The sequence below is a fragment of the Pan paniscus genome, chromosome 14 (assembly GCF_029289425.2).
Source record: "Pan paniscus chromosome 14, NHGRI_mPanPan1-v2.0_pri, whole genome shotgun sequence".
Lineage (NCBI taxonomy): Eukaryota > Metazoa > Chordata > Mammalia > Primates > Hominidae > Pan > Pan paniscus.
Genome location: NC_073263.2, coordinates 8,304,499 through 8,317,504, shown reverse-complemented (window position 1 = coordinate 8,317,504; position 13,006 = coordinate 8,304,499).

The window sequence follows — 13,006 nt, the reverse complement described above, 5'->3', positions numbered from 1 at the left end:
AAACCCATCTCCACTTACACTCAGACACTCCCAGGGCCTGACAGCTACTCCCCGTTATTGTCCTTCAGTTCGAAGCCCTGGCCAATCTACTAGCCCACATGACGCAGTTACCTGGCCATTTCTCCACGGTTCCCGTGAGGGCCCCACACCCAGCCGCACAAGAGCCCCTCCTGCATTCCGTCCTCACACGCAGGCTTGTCCATCTACTTGCTACTGTCACACTCTTGCCAGCAGAAGAGGCCCCTGTAATGGGCGATATCACCACCCAGTCTATCCTCACCCCACAGCTGTGCAGCGGGACCCTCCTGCTGGCCCACGTGGCTGCCAGAGCCCATGCTGGCACGACGCTCCAGCAGGTCGGCGTCCCTGCGGGCCACACTACCGGTGACATGGCTAGCATGACCCTCCTTCCTGGCAGTGACACTGTTGATGTGAACCCCGGTTTCACATCTGTCATTTGTAAATAGGACCATTTTCCCTTTTCGCTCTCCCTTCCATTCACAGGGCTTCTCATTCTCTCTCTTTCTGCCTCCGTTTCAGATATTTACTCACCTTTTTCTCTCTCACTATGTCTGCCGTGGTCTCCATGAGAGTGCGCCACAGAAGATTCCCCCATTAAAAGTCATGAATTGAGTGGCTTTTAGTATACCTGTGGTGGTGCACATTCAATTTTAATTCGCAATCCATTGTAGAACGTCTTATCACCCCCGACCAGAGAAAAACCCTGTAGACATTAGTCACTCCTCATTCTGTCTCAAACCCTCTCCCTGACCCTCAGCCCTAGGTAGCAACTACCTAGTGCGATCAATCCCATATGCATAGATTTCCATATTGTGGACATTTCCTATCAACGGAATTGCACAATAGGTGAGCTGTTATGACTGACACAACACGTAGCACAATATTTTCAAGATTCATCCACATTGTAGGCTTACCCACAGGGGGAAACCATTTTTTGGGGGGTTTTAGTAACACCGGGTGTTTTCTCCTTCCTTTCGTCCTTCTTTCCTTCCTTCCTTCCTTCCTTCCTTCCTACCTTCCTTCTTTCTTTCCTTCCTTCCTTCCTTCCTCCTATTTCTCTCTTACTCCTTCTGCCCTCTCTCTTTCATATGCCTTAGGTGCATCCCACATTCTGCGTTTTTTGGGAGAAATCCTCGACAGGTGCAGGAAAATTGTGTTATTGTAACTATTTACCGCTATCTCTCTTTCACGGCTCTCCATCAGTTGTGAACATCTATTGGTTTATCCCAAGTCACTAAGCATATTTTTATTAGGTACACCTGTTTTTCCTTATACAGCTGTTTCTGGACTATAGGGTCGCATACTCATAAACCCACTGTAACTCAGAAACGCATCTAATATTCCAATAATCCCATCATAACGTTGAAAAATCATAAATCAAACCACCGTAAGTCACGGTGTGTCCGTGGATATGGGCGTCATCAATTCCATTGTATTCAGTAATGCTGTACACCATTAACAATGGCAGACTGATTGGGAGTGGATATTGATAGCATTATAAAAGTCAGTTATTAGAGGGATACTTCTTTAACCTGACTGAAGAACTGATCTAATGGCTTTAGTACAGTGCATGATTATGTGAGACGTTTTGAGACAGAGTAGTACATTTGTGAATGAAGTTTTTTCACTTAGTAGGAACCATTGTGTGTGGAAAAGTGAGAAAATTGCTTTCTGCTGTAGAGTCTGGCATTCATTGTAGACTTAAGCTTATTTTTCTGTGAGCAAATCTTATTCAATAAAATACTACTCTTTATACTAAAAAACAGAAACAGTGGTGATGTGTGGTCATTATGCTCAGCAAACTAATCCAGGGAAAGAAAACCAAACGCCACATTCTCACTTATAATGAGAGCTGAAAAATGAGATCACATGGACACAGGAAGGGGAACAACACTCACTGGGGCCTTTCGGGAGGCAGAGCGTTAAGAAAAACAGCTACTGCATGCTGGGCTTAATACCTAGGTGATGGGTTGACAGGTGCAGCGAACCACCATGGCACACGTTTACCTTAGTAACAAATCTGCACATCCTGCACATATACCCCAGAACTTAGAAACGAAACGAAACAAAAGAAAACGAAAAAGCAATAGCAAAACGCTAAAGGCAAAATAAAGTTTCAAACTCAGAACGTGACAGACCAATGTTTGGTTCAAATCATGGTTCTCAACCCAGGTGCCATAAGGCCAGGATAAAGAATTTGATTACATATTGTAAATAAGACATGCAGCAAATGACCAGAAAGATTATTCTCAACATATGTGTGTCTTCTAATTCAATGGTGACGCTATCTACCGGGACATAGCTTTAGATTCCAAAGGGCCGAGTCCCGCCAGACAGGCCTCCCACACTAATAACAATGGGAAGCCCCACGTTGTTTTACCTGTGCTTCTCAGCAACTGGCTATAAATCAGGTTGCCACCACTCCCAGATTTAGTTGCATTCATTGGCTGGAAGAGCTCACAGCACGCAGGGAAACACTTACATTTGCCGTTGTATTTTAGCGGACTTTGCAAAAAGTTCAGAAATAAATGCGGGGCCCGGCGTGTGGGGAGGGGTGCACTACCTTCCAGGAAGTGTTATCCACAAGCTCTCTGAACCCAGTCCTTTTGGGTTTTTATGGAGACCTCATTCTATAGGCATGACGGGTTAAACCATAGGCTATTGGTGATCAACTCCACCTGAGGCTCTCAACCCTCCCTGGAAATTGGGGTTGAGGCTTTGCCATTCTCAGTCTGACTAAAAGAATTTACCCAAACGGAATTTTAAAACAGATGAGCATAACTGGAATCTTAATTAGATGATTGGATTATCTGGAGCCACACCTTGATATTCCTAACCCGAGCACCCTCATCCAACGAATGCTCCACGCAACTGGCTCCCAAGTCTCTACGTGGTTCCAGAGCAAAAGAATGTTTATACAACGCATATCTCCACCTTTTCTTCAAAGTCTTTTCCCTTACACGGAAAGACTTCTTAAACTGCCATGCATCCGGATCAGGGGGAGGTATTGTTACACCGCAGATCTGTGGATCTCCGGGGTTTGATTGTGGCAAGGATGCTGCTGGTGTCAAAACCACAACGTGGGAACCACAGAACCACTAGTTGGTTTTCAGTGTTTCAGTGCATACAATTCCTAATATATCTGGCCAAGAAAACTTGTAAGTTCTTAGATTGTCCCAAAGGTGGCGCATGAAATCAAAGCAGGAGAACAGTTTCCTAGGAGGTGAAGCCTGGGAAAGTTGGGGGTGACTGATGGAAAGGAGGAGTGAAGCTCCGCCCTTTCCGCTGCTAGGCTGCGCCCGAGGCTATTTAAACCCACCCTGGCTGGCCTGTACTCAGATCTTCGCGGAGCGGATCAGCGGCCGGAGCGGTTGGCGGACTCTGCGTTGACTTGGAGCTCACAGCGTCTTGCGACTTGGAAGCGGATTCAGAGGACAGGACAGAACACTTGGGCAAGTGAATCTCTGTCTGTCTGTCTGTCTGTCTGTCTGTCTGTCTCATTGGTTGGTTGATTTCCATTTTCTTAAGGGGCACATACCTCACACCGCACACACACACACACACACGCACACACACTCCTTCCTTCTGCGAGTTAGAAAATTAGTAGGGGCCCCTGGGAGCTGCAGGTTTCCTAATCATGTCTGCACCTAAGAACAGTAGGGTCTTGTCCGGCTCTTCTTATGAACGGTCCCCCAGCACGGACTCCCCAAGGTCCATGCGAGCCTCACCCAGCTTCTCCCTCTCCCCTCTCAGAAACTCAGGCTTCAGGGGAAGCTCCTCACCAGGGATCCGGAGCTACCATTCACCATCCCCTAGGGCTTCACCACACTCACCTCTGTCATCACCAGAATCCCACAAGCTCCCATTTCCCTGTCCTCACCGTGATGGGCAATCAATGAAGCCATTGGGCTCTCCCGTGTCCTCCTCTGAGGATTCCTCAGAGTCCCCACGTTCATCAATAATATACCACATGTTCTTACTGCCATCACCCAGCAGCTCACCCCCAGCTCTCGGGGGATCTCCTGTGTCTCCCAGCTACTCTCCAAACAACCCCAGATTTCAGCTGGAGTCAGCCCCCCACACCCGGGAATCACCTACAAACTCACGAGCCTCACGGTGCTCCACCCCTGTGTCTTTCATCTCTTCACCCCCAGGCCTCAGGGACTCTCCTGTGGCTCCCAGTTACTCCCCAGCCATCCCCAGGTTCCTGCGGGAGTCAGCCCCATGCACCCAGGAGTCCCCCAGAGACTCACACGTCTCGGGAGAATATGAGCGGTCCCCCAGCCCTGACTCCTCAAGATTCATGCCTGCCTCACCCAGCTTCTCCCTCTCCCCTCCCAGAAACTCAGACCCAAGGGGCAGCTCCTCACCAGGGATGTGGAAGTACTCTACATCACCCCGCAGGGCTTCACCACTCTCACATCCATCATCAACAGAATTCCACAACTTTACGTTTCCCTTTCCTAACCAAGCAGGACAGTCACTCATGTCATTGTGTTCTCCCGTGTCCTCCTCTGGAGATTCTTCACAGTCACCTCATTCATCAATAATATACCATATGTTCTTACTGCCATCATCCAGCAGCTCACCCCCAGCCACCCATGACTCTCCTGTCTGTCCCAGCTACTCTCCAACTACGCCCAGATTTCAGCGGGAGTCTCTACCCCACACCCCAGAAACACCTACAAACTCACAGACCTCAGTGAGATCCTCGCCAGTCTCTCTCACGTCTTCACCCCCAGCCCTTACGGACCCTCCAGTCTGTCCCAGCTACTCTCCAACCACGCCCACATTTCAGCGCGGGTCAGTTCCAGGAACCCGGGGGTCACCACCAAGCCCACCACTTTCACTGAGTTACTCCCCAGTCTCTAGCACGTCTTTATCTCCAACCCTCAGGGACTCGCCTGTCTGTCCCAGCTACTCTCCAAACACGCCCACACTTCAGCGGGAGTCCGTTGCAGGCACCCAGAAATCACCACCAAACTCACCAATTTCACTGCGTTACTCCCCAGTCTCTCTCATGTCTTCACCATCCCTCAGGGACTCTCCCGTCTGTCCCAGCTACTCTCCAACCACGCCCACATTTCAGCTGCAGTCAGCTCCAGGCACCCCGGAATCACCACCAAACTCCCCAATTTCACTCAGTTACTCCTCACTCTCTAGCACGTCTTTATCTCCAACCCTCAGGGGCTCTCCTGTGTGTCCCAGCTACTCTCCAACCACGCCCACACTTCAGCGGGAGTCAGTTCCAGGCACCCAGGAAGCACCACCAAACTCACCAATTTCACTCACTTACTCTCCAGTCTCTCTCATGTCTTCACCAGCCCTCAGGGACTCTCCTGTCTGTCCCAGCTACTCTCCAACCACGCACGCATTTCAGCTGGAGTCAGTCCCAGGCACCCCGGAGTCACCACCAAACTCACCAGTTTCACTGAGGTACTCCCCGGTCTCTCTCATGTCTTCACCCCCAGCCCTCAGGGACTCTCCTGTGTGTCCCAGCTACTCTCCAACCATGCCCAGATTTCAGCGGGAGTCAGTTCCAGGCACCCAGGTATCACCACCAAACTCAGCAGTTTCGCTGAGTTACTCCCCAGTCTCTGTCATGTCTTCACCCCCAGCCCCCTGGGACTCTCCTGTCTGTCCCAGCTACTCTCCCACCACGCCCAGATTTCAGCGGCACTCAGCCTCCCACACTCCGGAATCACCTACAGACTCACAGACTTCACTGAGGTCCTCCCTGGTCTCTCTCAGGTCTTTGCCCTCAGCCCACAGGGACTCCTGTGTCTCTTTCAGCTACTCTCAAAACTTCGCTAGATTCCAGCTGGAGTCAGTTCCAGGCACCCACGATACACCACCGAACTCACGAATTTCACTGACTTACTCCCCAGTCTCCCTCATGTTCTCACCCCCAGCCCTCAAGGACTCTTCTGTCTCTCTCAGCTACACTCCGACCATCTCCAGATTTCACCTGGAGTCAGCTTCCCGCACCCAGGAATCACCTACAAACTCACGGACCTTACTGCAACCCTCCCCCATTTCTTTCACCTCTTCACCCCCTGCCTTCAGGGACTCTCCTAGGTCTCCCAGCTTCTCTCCAGCCTTCCCCACATTTCTGCCACAGTCAGCCCCAGGCACCCAGGACAACCCTAGACACTCACAGGCCTCACGAGACTATCTCCCTATGACCTGTACCTATACAGGGATGGCTCCCACGCATCCCTCAGTGACCCCAAACCCATCTCCACTTACACTCAGACACTCCCAGGGCCTGACAGCTACTCCCCGTTATTGTCCTTCAGTTCGAAGCCCTGGCCAATCTACTAGCCCACATGACGCAGTTACCTGGCCATTTCTCCACGGTTCCCGTGAGGGCCCCACACCCAGCCGCACAAGAGCCCCTCCTGCATTCCGTCCTCACACGCAGGCTTGTCCATCTACTTGCTACTGTCACACTCTTGCCAGCAGAAGAGGCCCCTGTAATGGGCGATATCACCACCCAGTCTATCCTCACCCCACAGCTGTGCAGCGGGACCCTCCTGCTGGCCCACGTGGCTGCCAGAGCCCATGCTGGCACGACGCTCCAGCAGGTCGGCGTCCCTGCGGGCCACACTACCGGTGACATGGCTAGCATGACCCTCCTTCCTGGCAGTGACACTGTTGATGTGAACCCCGGTTTCACATCTGTCATTTGTAAATAGGACCATTTTCCCTTTTCGCTCTCCCTTCCATTCACAGGGCTTCTCATTCTCTCTCTTTCTGCCTCCGTTTCAGATATTTACTCACCTTTTTCTCTCTCACTATGTCTGCCGTGGTCTCCATGAGAGTGCGCCACAGAAGATTCCCCCATTAAAAGTCATGAATTGAGTGGCTTTTAGTATACCTGTGGTGGTGCACATTCAATTTTAATTCGCAATCCATTGTAGAACGTCTTATCACCCCCGACCAGAGAAAAACCCTGTAGACATTAGTCACTCCTCATTCTGTCTCAAACCCTCTCCCTGACCCTCAGCCCTAGGTAGCAACTACCTAGTGCGATCAATCCCATATGCATAGATTTCCATATTGTGGACATTTCCTATCAACGGAATTGCACAATAGGTGAGCTGTTATGACTGACACAACACGTAGCACAATATTTTCAAGATTCATCCACATTGTAGGCTTACCCACAGGGGGAAACCATTTTTTGGGGGGTTTTAGTAACACCGGGTGTTTTCTCCTTCCTTTCGTCCTTCTTTCCTTCCTTCCTTCCTTCCTTCCTTCCTACCTTCCTTCTTTCTTTCCTTCCTTCCTTCCTTCCTCCTATTTCTCTCTTACTCCTTCTGCCCTCTCTCTTTCATATGCCTTAGGTGCATCCCACATTCTGCGTTTTTTGGGAGAAATCCTCGACAGGTGCAGGAAAATTGTGTTATTGTAACTATTTACCGCTATCTCTCTTTCACGGCTCTCCATCAGTTGTGAACATCTATTGGTTTATCCCAAGTCACTAAGCATATTTTTATTAGGTACACCTGTTTTTCCTTATACAGCTGTTTCTGGACTATAGGGTCGCATACTCATAAACCCACTGTAACTCAGAAACGCATCTAATATTCCAATAATCCCATCATAACGTTGAAAAATCATAAATCAAACCACCGTAAGTCACGGTGTGTCCGTGGATATGGGCGTCATCAATTCCATTGTATTCAGTAATGCTGTACACCATTAACAATGGCAGACTGATTGGGAGTGGATATTGATAGCATTATAAAAGTCAGTTATTAGAGGGATACTTCTTTAACCTGACTGAAGAACTGATCTAATGGCTTTAGTACAGTGCATGATTATGTGAGACGTTTTGAGACAGAGTAGTACATTTGTGAATGAAGTTTTTTCACTTAGTAGGAACCATTGTGTGTGGAAAAGTGAGAAAATTGCTTTCTGCTGTAGAGTCTGGCATTCATTGTAGACTTAAGCTTATTTTTCTGTGAGCAAATCTTATTCAATAAAATACTACTCTTTATACTAAAAAACAGAAACAGTGGTGATGTGTTCATTATGCTCAGCAAACTAATCCAGGGAAAGAAAACCAAACGCCACATTCTCACTTATAATGAGAGCTGAAAAATGAGATCACATGGACACAGGAAGGGGAACAACACTCACTGGGGCCTTTCGGGAGGCAGAGCGTTAAGAAAAACAGCTACTGCATGCTGGGCTTAATACCTAGGTGATGGGTTGACAGGTGCAGCGAACCACCATGGCACACGTTTACCTTAGTAACAAATCTGCACATCCTGCACATATACCCCAGAACTTAGAAACGAAACGAAACAAAAGAAAACGAAAAAGCAATAGCAAAACGCTAAAGGCAAAATAAAGTTTCAAACTCAGAACGTGACAGACCAATGTTTGGTTCAAATCATGGTTCTCAACCCAGGTGCCATAAGGCCAGGATAAAGAATTTGATTACATATTGTAAATAAGACATGCAGCAAATGACCAGAAAGATTATTCTCAACATATGTGTGTCTTCTAATTCAATGGTGACGCTATCTACCGGGACATAGCTTTAGATTCCAAAGGGCCGAGTCCCGCCAGACAGGCCTCCCACACTAATAACAATGGGAAGCCCCACGTTGTTTTACCTGTGCTTCTCAGCAACTGGCTATAAATCAGGTTGCCACCACTCCCAGATTTAGTTGCATTCATTGGCTGGAAGAGCTCACAGCACGCAGGGAAACACTTACATTTGCCGTTGTATTTTAGCGGACTTTGCAAAAAGTTCAGAAATAAATGCGGGGCCCGGCGTGTGGGGAGGGGTGCACTACCTTCCAGGAAGTGTTATCCACAAGCTCTCTGAACCCAGTCCTTTTGGGTTTTTATGGAGACCTCATTCTATAGGCATGACGGGTTAAACCATAGGCTATTGGTGATCAACTCCACCTGAGGCTCTCAACCCTCCCTGGAAATTGGGGTTGAGGCTTTGCCATTCTCAGTCTGACTAAAAGAATTTACCCAAACGGAATTTTAAAACAGATGAGCATAACTGGAATCTTAATTAGATGATTGGATTATCTGGAGCCACACCTTGATATTCCTAACCCGAGCACCCTCATCCAACGAATGCTCCACGCAACTGGCTCCCAAGTCTCTACGTGGTTCCAGAGCAAAAGAATGTTTATACAACGCATATCTCCACCTTTTCTTCAAAGTCTTTTCCCTTACACGGAAAGACTTCTTAAACTGCCATGCATCCGGATCAGGGGGAGGTATTGTTACACCGCAGATCTGTGGATCTCCGGGGTTTGATTGTGGCAAGGATGCTGCTGGTGTCAAAACCACAACGTGGGAACCACAGAACCACTAGTTGGTTTTCAGTGTTTCAGTGCATACAATTCCTAATATATCTGGCCAAGAAAACTTGTAAGTTCTTAGATTGTCCCAAAGGTGGCGCATGAAATCAAAGCAGGAGAACAGTTTCCTAGGAGGTGAAGCCTGGGAAAGTTGGGGGTGACTGATGGAAAGGAGGAGTGAAGCTCCGCCCTTTCCGCTGCTAGGCTGCGCCCGAGGCTATTTAAACCCACCCTGGCTGGCCTGTACTCAGATCTTCGCGGAGCGGATCAGCGGCCGGAGCGGTTGGCGGACTCTGCGTTGACTTGGAGCTCACAGCGTCTTGCGACTTGGAAGCGGATTCAGAGGACAGGACAGAACACTTGGGCAAGTGAATCTCTGTCTGTCTGTCTGTCTGTCTGTCTGTCTGTCTCATTGGTTGGTTGATTTCCATTTTCTTAAGGGGCACATACCTCACACCGCACACACACACACACACACACGCACACACACTCCTTCCTTCTGCGAGTTAGAAAATTAGTAGGGGCCCCTGGGAGCTGCAGGTTTCCTAATCATGTCTGCACCTAAGAACAGTAGGGTCTTGTCCGGCTCTTCTTATGAACGGTCCCCCAGCACGGACTCCCCAAGGTCCATGCGAGCCTCACCCAGCTTCTCCCTCTCCCCTCTCAGAAACTCAGGCTTCAGGGGAAGCTCCTCACCAGGGATCCGGAGCTACCATTCACCATCCCCTAGGGCTTCACCACACTCACCTCTGTCATCACCAGAATCCCACAAGCTCCCATTTCCCTGTCCTCACCGTGATGGGCAATCAATGAAGCCATTGGGCTCTCCCGTGTCCTCCTCTGAGGATTCCTCAGAGTCCCCACGTTCATCAATAATATACCACATGTTCTTACTGCCATCACCCAGCAGCTCACCCCCAGCTCTCGGGGGATCTCCTGTGTCTCCCAGCTACTCTCCAAACAACCCCAGATTTCAGCTGGAGTCAGCCCCCCACACCCGGGAATCACCTACAAACTCACGAGCCTCACGGTGCTCCACCCCTGTGTCTTTCATCTCTTCACCCCCAGGCCTCAGGGACTCTCCTGTGGCTCCCAGTTACTCCCCAGCCATCCCCAGGTTCCTGCGGGAGTCAGCCCCATGCACCCAGGAGTCCCCCAGAGACTCACACGTCTCGGGAGAATATGAGCGGTCCCCCAGCCCTGACTCCTCAAGATTCATGCCTGCCTCACCCAGCTTCTCCCTCTCCCCTCCCAGAAACTCAGACCCAAGGGGCAGCTCCTCACCAGGGATGTGGAAGTACTCTACATCACCCCGCAGGGCTTCACCACTCTCACATCCATCATCAACAGAATTCCACAACTTTACGTTTCCCTTTCCTAACCAAGCAGGACAGTCACTCATGTCATTGTGTTCTCCCGTGTCCTCCTCTGGAGATTCTTCACAGTCACCTCATTCATCAATAATATACCATATGTTCTTACTGCCATCATCCAGCAGCTCACCCCCAGCCACCCATGACTCTCCTGTCTGTCCCAGCTACTCTCCAACTACGCCCAGATTTCAGCGGGAGTCTCTACCCCACACCCCAGAAACACCTACAAACTCACAGACCTCAGTGAGATCCTCGCCAGTCTCTCTCACGTCTTCACCCCCAGCCCTTACGGACCCTCCAGTCTGTCCCAGCTACTCTCCAACCACGCCCACATTTCAGCGCGGGTCAGTTCCAGGAACCCGGGGGTCACCACCAAGCCCACCACTTTCACTGAGTTACTCCCCAGTCTCTAGCACGTCTTTATCTCCAACCCTCAGGGACTCGCCTGTCTGTCCCAGCTACTCTCCAAACACGCCCACACTTCAGCGGGAGTCCGTTGCAGGCACCCAGAAATCACCACCAAACTCACCAATTTCACTGCGTTACTCCCCAGTCTCTCTCATGTCTTCACCATCCCTCAGGGACTCTCCCGTCTGTCCCAGCTACTCTCCAACCACGCCCACATTTCAGCTGCAGTCAGCTCCAGGCACCCCGGAATCACCACCAAACTCCCCAATTTCACTCAGTTACTCCTCACTCTCTAGCACGTCTTTATCTCCAACCCTCAGGGACTCTCCTGTGTGTCCCAGCTACTCTCCAACCACGCCCACACTTCAGCGGGAGTCAGTTCCAGGCACCCAGGAAGCACCACCAAACTCACCAATTTCACTCACTTACTCTCCAGTCTCTCTCATGTCTTCACCAGCCCTCAGGGACTCTCCTGTCTGTCCCAGCTACTCTCCAACCACGCACGCATTTCAGCTGGAGTCAGTCCCAGGCACCCCGGAGTCACCACCAAACTCACCAGTTTCACTGAGGTACTCCCCGGTCTCTCTCATGTCTTCACCCCCAGCCCTCAGGGACTCTCCTGTGTGTCCCAGCTACTCTCCAACTATGCCCAGATTTCAGCGGGAGTCAGTTCCAGGCACCCAGGTATCACCACCAAACTCAGCAGTTTCGCTGAGTTACTCCCCAGTCTCTGTCATGTCTTCACCCCCAGCCCCCTGGGACTCTCCTGTCTGTCCCAGCTACTCTCCCACCACGCCCAGATTTCAGCGGCACTCAGCCTCCCACACTCCGGAATCACCTACAGACTCACAGACTTCACTGAGGTCCTCCCTGGTCTCTCTCAGGTCTTTGCCCTCAGCCCACAGGGACTCCTGTGTCTCTTTCAGCTACTCTCAAAACTTCGCTAGATTCCAGCTGGAGTCAGTTCCAGGCACCCACGATACACCACCGAACTCACGAATTTCACTGACTTACTCCCCAGTCTCCCTCATGTTCTCACCCCCAGCCCTCAAGGACTCTTCTGTCTCTCTCAGCTACACTCCGACCATCTCCAGATTTCACCTGGAGTCAGCTTCCCGCACCCAGGAATCACCTACAAACTCACGGACCTTACTGCAACCCTCCCCCATTTCTTTCACCTCTTCACCCCCTGCCTTCAGGGACTCTCCTGGGTCTCCCAGCTTCTCTCCAGCCTTCCCCACATTTCTGCCACAGTCAGCCCCAGGCACCCAGGACAACCCTAGACACTCACAGGCCTCACGAGACTATCTCCCTATGACCTGTACCTATACAGGGATGGCTCCCACGCATCCCTCAGTGACCCCAAACCCATCTCCACTTACACTCAGACACTCCCAGGGCCTGACAGCTACTCCCCGTTATTGTCCTTCAGTTCGAAGCCCTGGCCAATCTACTAGCCCACATGACGCAGTTACCTGGCCATTTCTCCACGGTTCCCGTGAGGGCCCCACACCCAGCCGCACAAGAGCCCCTCCTGCATTCCGTCCTCACACGCAGGCTTGTCCATCTACTTGCTACTGTCACACTCTTGCCAGCAGAAGAGGCCCCTGTAATGGGCGATATCACCACCCAGTCTATCCTCACCCCACAGCTGTGCAGCGGGACCCTCCTGCTGGCCCACGTGGCTGCCAGAGCCCATGCTGGCACGACGCTCCAGCAGGTCGGCGTCCCTGCGGGCCACACTACCGGTGACATGGCTAGCATGACCCTCCTTCCTGGCAGTGACACTGTTGATGTGAACCCCGGTTTCACATCTGTCATTTGTAAATAGGACCATTTTCCCTTTTCGCTCTCCCTTCCATTCAC